General features: G+C 34.4%; 1 pseudogene; it reads left to right on the top strand.

Moving 5' to 3' along the window:
* Positions 1–600: 600 nt before the first annotated feature.
* On the top strand, positions 601–6,087 carry LOC122103688 (annotated as a pseudogene).
* Positions 6,088–7,734: the final 1,647 nt, after the last annotated feature.

Raw genomic sequence — 7,734 nt, 5'->3', positions numbered from 1 at the left:
CGAAGCCCTGAGTTCAAACCTCAGTACCACAAAAATAATTCTTATTCTATAATATTCCTTTAAGGTGAGACTAAGCAGAGTTACATGTGGATCTTAAAACCATGTAAACCTGCATAGTCTCGAGGTTGTAGTAGACATACATACTGAAACAGGAGTCTATTTCATATAGGTACAGGTCTAGGCTTGGTGCTGAGGAAGAACTAGAATCTGATCTCTGCAAATTAGCCTTCCTGTAGCTAGTATCTGTTTACCTACGCCATTGGGGTAGAGGATAAGAGATAGTCCCTTAACAAAGTAACACTGGTTCTAAGCCAGATTTCATTAACTCTTACAGTTGTGATACTTACACCTTCTCAGGAGGTTTAGGGTGAATATTCCTAATAGAATAAGGCAGAAAATGACTTGGGCAAAACCTGATTCTTCCCCCATCAATATACAGGCCAGGCAAAGTCTAGATTCTCTATCTGTGAACCCTGACCTTTATGCTGGAATCTCTGTTTTAAAACGGCTGCCAATCTCACTGCAGTGGGCCAGATATAGAAAGTCAAGACAAAGTTCCTGTTAGCTTTTGTACTCTTTCCTTTATCCTTTGAGGAAGGAATGGTGGAGGAGATCTTTTTCCAACTGGCCAATGAAATGTCAGCCACTGAATTCATAGATTTTAGCCGTATGATTGACGTAAGAGGCTCTGCCAAGCATGTTACCTTGGTGGAACTGGTGCTGAGCTTCAAGTGTAACTCCTGTTCTTAATTCCTTCTGATCTCCCAATGCAAGACATCATTTTTCATTTCCTTGCTTTGAGTTGGCATAAAGGTAATAGGGGAAATTCTTCCTTCTTGCCTCTTTCAAAATGTCTTTTTTTTAAAAAAAATGAAACTTTAATTATGCTAGGGGAAATTTACTTTGGCAAATTTTGAGTTACTCCTTTTTTTTAAAATTGTTTCATTGTGAAAATACTGTACAAAGGGGTTACAGTTACATAAGCAAGGTAAGGAGTACATTTTTTATCCAGCATTGCATTAAAAACAGCCTCTGTGGTCTCTGAAGTTTTCCTAAGCTCTGATAAAAGTAGTTCAATGTTTGAGTAGCTACACACCTGTTCTATCTGTAGGGAAACTATCTCTAGGTTCTTACCCAGCTGAGATCTTGCTATCTCCCCAGTCACTTCTTAAACTGAGTTCTATATCAATTAAGATTCAATAAGGAAAAGGGAAAGTAATAAGGTTCAGGAAATTATGCAATTACAACTTTCTATGAAATTAAAGAGTGAATATGATTCAAAATCGACGGGGAACAAGTAAGTTATATGAAGTATTGAAAAGTGCCATTAATGAATATAATAGTTTTGATCAAAATCCAAAAGGCTCGATGGAAGAAAATTACATGGGGTCAATGTGAAATCTCACCTCTGAAAATGGACATATATAGCTTGAAAGAAAAATAATAATGGCTTCTGTTTCTCTTTTCAACTTCAATTGCTTTTTACTTGCTATTGTTATCAACCTGATCAAGATCTTCTTCGAGAAATTTTGGGAAATATAATGACCTGGATGAGAAATGGAGGGTAAAGTGGTACTGCATTTTGTTTCAGTCACCAACATACTCTGAGATCTTAAACTAAGACCCAGCAGGATCCTACTCTGAGGATTTCTCAAACTCCTTTCAACACCGAGTTGCTACCATCAATCATTATGTATTTCTTAACTAACATTACTCTCTCCTTCATATATTTTTTTCATACATTTTTTTTCTTTCTGGAATATCCTTTTGCATTCATTTATTTCCAGGCTAAATATTCATTCTTCAAATCTATCAGCAAACCTCAAATTCTTAGACTTTCTTTTTGTATCTCTAATAATATAATTTGAATCATATTATAACACATTTCCATTGCATTGTGTTTGTTGTTTCCTAATTCTTAGTATATATTACATTTGGTAAATTATTTAGCTTTCATTTCACAAGATTTGTGTCTACATAAAGTGTGGGATGCATTTATCTTATTTATTACTTCGCAGTTGTTCCCAGCAACTTTCTCTATTATGTTAACTCAATCTATTTTAAATTTATTTAAATATATTTAAAATAGGAGCACTAAATTTTTTTAAATGATTTTCTTAAATTCATTATTACATTCCTTATGCATTTCCAAATGAGGATGAATGACTTCTATATAATGTTGCTTTAAAACATGAATTTATGATCAATTATATAAAAACTAAAATTACCATATTTTGTTTGATTGATGTTATCTAGCAATAGAATGGAAAATCGAGTCAGATTGAGCAACATTTATTCAATTGTAGCCTTTCTACTTATTGCTTTAGAAATGTCAGAGAACAATACAATTCCATTTCTTCAAGGAATTGAAATTTAGTTTATGCATGCATAGAGTACAAATAAGAAAATGACACAGATAACTATAATATTGAACAAACTGGTATTTTTATTTTATGCAACTACCATTTGAAATTGATTTTGCATGACACTTTTTTTGTCAAATGTGTTTTGTTTTGTATGAACTTCTTTTTTTGTACACAAGATAGAAGTGGCTTTAAATTTTCTTTTTGAGGCATAGATAATAATAAACCAAAAACTACTACTCAACTTTAATGAACAAGACACATGTTAGGAAGTCAGAAACTGTAAAATGGCAGCAGTGCATTGCTTGGCAAATTCCTTTGACACAGATGATATTTGACAGAGGCAGTCTTTGGACAGTTTAATTATCTCTTCCTCCAGATTATTTCAGCTCTGTCTGTTTGTAAGTTTGGTGTGCAGAGAATAACATCTTGGTCTGCATTATTTTAGGCCAACCAAAAGGTCTTAGTTAAATTACTTTTTATGTTAAAACTGCAGCTTTTGTAGCTAACAATGTCCATTTTCCATAAAAATGTGTAAGGCATCACCCATTATCCCTCACACAAGAAACTACATGTTAAAGTCTCCACTCAGATTTGAGTCAAGAAAATGTTTGTGTCTGTAGGCTGCTTTGGGAGAACCACATTTTTCCTTTTTCCTTGGCAGACAAAATGAGCAGACATAAATTCAGTGTTTATCTGCAGTGATTGACTCATCACAGGTGCTTGATAATAGCAATTCTTCTGTTCCTTTAAAGTGCTTTTCTTCTTGGCAGGCTCTGAAAGGAATGCTTAGCAGAATTGCTCTGTACTGTATTGATGCTGATTCAAAACCTTAAGAAAAAAATAAGAGCACTAAGTATAAGTACTAAATAATCAAATAAATGTGATAATTACATAATCATGCTATTCAATGAATAATGTATTACATATGTGAAAAGGCTCACTTCAATTTTTTATGTAACAAAGGGAATCCATTCCTCCTTATAGTATTTTGCAGACAAGAAAACAATTGATTCGTTTAAATTTCTATATGTGTTCATTCATGTACCCAAAGTATATATTGAGGGGTTATCCTACATGTTATTATGCTTAGTGTTGCTAAAATATGAATATTACTACTAAAATTAGATAGTGAAATATAATAAAATATCAATTCAGTTTGAATAACTATACTTCACTCTTATATTCCAAAATAAACCAAAACTTCAAGGCTATAAAGTGAATTAATTAGCAGTTTAAGTATACTATTATGATAATGGAAAAATAATATTAAATATGTAAACTTTGTTGGGATCATAGGCAAGAAGACATGCTGAAAGTTATTGTGTTATCATGAAGCCATCTACAGAAATTTCTCAGTCTTTGATTATGTATAATGAATCACACAGAGTTCCCTTGGATCTTTTGTATGATTTTTCCTTTTGTATTGTAAAACTTCATAGAAATTTAGTCATTTAAAAATGAAATGAGAATCTATGGAATCTATCCTTTGAAACTACAAAGAGTAAAGCATATGTTTTGTTCTTGTATAAAATAAAGTACTATATTGATTTAAAGTATGAGAAACGCATTATGGATTATAAAATTGTATCATTTATAATTATTTTATATATTGCATATAGATTATGATTTGGAGAAAATATTTTGATATAGAAAATGAGGTGGCATTTTTTGATGTTTTCCATTTGATTTTTTTATTAATAAGTTTTTTTTATTGTGAAAATATTGTACAGAAGGGTTACAATTACATGAGCAAGGTAATGAGTACATTTCTTATGAAGCATTGTTGTCTCCTCCTTTGTTTCCCCTTACCATTTGATTTTTTGTTTAATTAGAATCAAAGGACCATACAATAAGCCAGTATAAGAAATAATTTCCGGCCCACGCCCTCTGGGGCCTAGGACTCATGTGCGCACACACTCGCTTGCGGGCCTGGTATTTCTTGTTGCCGTATTCATATACCAGTTTTAGTAAGGCTTGGGACTTTTGAAACTCTAGAGCCTTCTCAGAAACGCCAGCATACTTTGCCGCAAAAGATGGGACAAATAAAGATGGCTCTGGAGATGGAAATAAGAAATCAATGAGTGAGGGAGGCAGTAAGAAATCAGGCTCTGGGAATTCTGGGAAACGAGGAAACCAGCCGCGTTGTCCTAAATGTGGTGACTTGTGTGCACACGTAGATACGTTTGTGTCATCCACTCGCTTTGTCAAGTGTAAAAAATGTCATCACTTTTTTGTTGTGCTGTCTGAAGCCAATTCAAAGCAAAGCATAATTAAAGAACCTGAATCAGCAGCAGAAGCCGTAAAATTGGCATTCCAACAGAAACCACCCCCTCTCCTCAGGAACATTTATAACTACCTTGACATGTATGTTGTTGGCCAGTCGTTTACCAGGAAAGTACTCTCAGTTCCTGTGTATTATCTTTATAAGAGAATATATAACAATATCCCAGCCAATCTGAAACAGCAAGCAGAGGTGGAGAAGCAGACATCATTTATACCTAGAGTTAGACATAAGAAGACGGGAAGATGAGTACAGCTTTACAAAATTGCTTCAGATAGCTGGAATTAGTCCTTATCTTAATGCTTTTAAGGCATTAAGATGAAGCAACAAGTAAATCAACAAATACCTTAGGAAAAACAAGGAGGTGAAGTATTGGATTCTTCTCATGATGACATAAAACTTGAAAAAAGTAAAATTTTGCTGCTTGAACCAACTGGGTCAGGTAAAACCCTGCTGGCACAAACTGGCCAACTGCCTTGATGTTCCTTTTGCTATCTGGGACTATACAACATTGACGGCAGGCTGGATACTGACGCGAAGATGTCAAATCTGTGATTGCCGAACTTCTCCAAGATGCCAACTATAATGTGGAAAAAGCACAACAAGAAACTGCCTTTCTGGATGAAGTAGATAAGACTGACTATACCAGGCATTCATCAGTTTCAGGATGTAGGTAGAGAAGGCATTCAGCAAGGCTTATTAAAACTACTAGAAGACACAATAGTCAATGTTCCAGAAAAGAATTCCTGAAAGCTAAGTGGCAAAACAGTCCAAGTTGATGTAACAAATGTCCTGTTTGTTGCATCTAGGGCTTTCAATGGCTTAGACGGAATTATCAGCAGAAGGAAAAATGAAAAGTATCTTAGATTTGGAACATCATCTAATCTGGGAAAAGGCAGGAAGGCTGCAGTAGCTGCAGACCTTGCTAATCAAATACTCATCAAGATATTGAAGAAAAAAATCAGCTATTATGTCATGTGGAAGCCAGAGATCTTATCGAATTCGGCATGATTCCTGAGTTTGTGGGACGGTTCCCTGTGGTGATTCCTTTGCATAGCCTAGATGAGAAAGCACATGTACAAATACTAACTGAGCCACCTAATGCTGTTATTCCTCAGTACCAGACCTTATTCAGCATGAATAAGTCTGAACTGAATGTTACTGAGGATGCTTTGAAAGCCATAGCTAAATTGGCACTAACTAGACTGAAAAACAGGTGCACGAAGCCTTCGGTTCATAATGGAAAAGCTGTTACTAGAACCAATGTTTGAAGTTCTCAATTCTGATATTGTGTGTGTGGAAGTTGACAAAGACGTAGGAGGAGGGAAAAGGGAACTAGGATACATTTCAACTCCAGCAAAAGAATCATCTGAAAAGGAGTATGACTCTGGAGTTGAGGAAGACAGCTGGCCTTGCCAAGCAGATGCTGCAAACAGCTAAACTGTCAGACTCTGGTCCTGTATAGAAAGCATTTCCTTCTTTTGTTTAGGTTCGTAACTTTTTACATTCTGACATTAAACGCATTGAATCTATCTTGGATATCATACATGGACAGAAGCATTTAGGATAAGAATAAGATCGTGAATATTATAACATCACATTGATTTATACAGAAGACATTATGTGGGCTTGAATGACAATGTTTAGAGATAAAATGTGTATTATCTTGGTTCAGTTTTTTAAGAAATATGCTTTATCAAAATTCTTAGTTCTTTAAGCAATGCAGGTATTGCAATAACTGCATTTTACAATAGTGTTACTCTACAAATGGGAAAATAAATTCTTTAAAATAAAAAAGAAATAATTTCTTAGTCTTCCTTTGAATTAAGGAAGAATAAACAAAGAGAAATTTTTAATAGATTCTTTGCATTTGAATAGCTATGTAAATTGAGCCATGTTGCTAATGCATATAGAAATAAAGATCATATATTTCTTGCTTAGTGAAGGAGAAAAATCATGAATTGTAGTTGTGATCATTTTAGTAGCATTTCACTCTTTCTAATTCTTCAGTACCTGATATTTCTTTTACTTTACAATCATATCTTATTAGTGCAAATCTGCTCAACAATTTCTCATTGACAAACAGTCATGGTAAGATGAAATATAGACTATCTAGTCAAACCATGGTCATTCAACAGTTTCATATAGGTTTTTGTTTGTTTTGTTTAGTTTTGTTTATGTTTTACTATATTCATATGAAATATCTTTTGCCCAGTCAGGGAGGCATCACTGGAAAACTAAAGAAATATTATGTGAGCATAATTTTATAAATGCAGGACTAGGCCAGACACTGGTGGCTCTTGTATGTTATCCTACCTACATAAGAGGCAAAGATCTGAGCATGTGGTTCAAAAACCAACCACAGCAGGAAACTGAGACTTACTCTCAAATGACCACAAGTGGTATAATACCAGCCTTCAGCAAAATAGGTAAGTACCCATTCCATGAGTTCCAACCACAGTACCAACATCAAGAATAAAAATAAAGACTACTATTATTACTACAATTACTAGTAATTATAATAAACAAAAATTTCGGGTAGGTATAGTAACACGAGCAAAAGTAAAAATCTACCAAAACAAAATTATCTAAGACCGAAGAAAATTTTATAATGATGAAAGAACCCACAGCAATCTTAAAGTTTTATGAATCAAACAACAAAACTCTAATATCTATATATGTATATATATATATATATAAATATATATAAACTGTAATACATATATATATATATATATATATACATATATCATAGGAGTTTTAAATCCTAGGTCCAAATTCATAATGTCAGATCTATCACCACATGCTCTAATATCCAAAAGTAATGATGGAGGTCAAAGAAAGGAAACAGTTAGCCGGGTGCTGGTGGCTCACGCCTGTAATCCTAGCTACTCAGGAGGCTGAGATCTGAGGATCGCGGTTCAAAGCCAGCCAGGGCAGGAGAGACTGTGAGACTCTTATCTCCAATAAACCACCAGAAAACCAGAAGTGGTGCTGTAGCTCAAGTGGTAGAGTGCTCGCCTTGAGCTGAAGAGCTGAGGGACAGCACCCAGGCCCAGAGTTCAAGCCCCACAACCGACAAAAAAA

Source organism: Dipodomys spectabilis, unplaced genomic scaffold (genome assembly GCF_019054845.1).
Source record: "Dipodomys spectabilis isolate Male_0828 unplaced genomic scaffold, ASM1905484v1 ptg000002l, whole genome shotgun sequence".
Taxonomy (NCBI): Eukaryota; Metazoa; Chordata; class Mammalia; order Rodentia; family Heteromyidae; genus Dipodomys; species Dipodomys spectabilis.
Note: the sequence above shows the minus strand (reverse complement) of the source record. Positions and strands in the feature narration are given on the sequence as shown.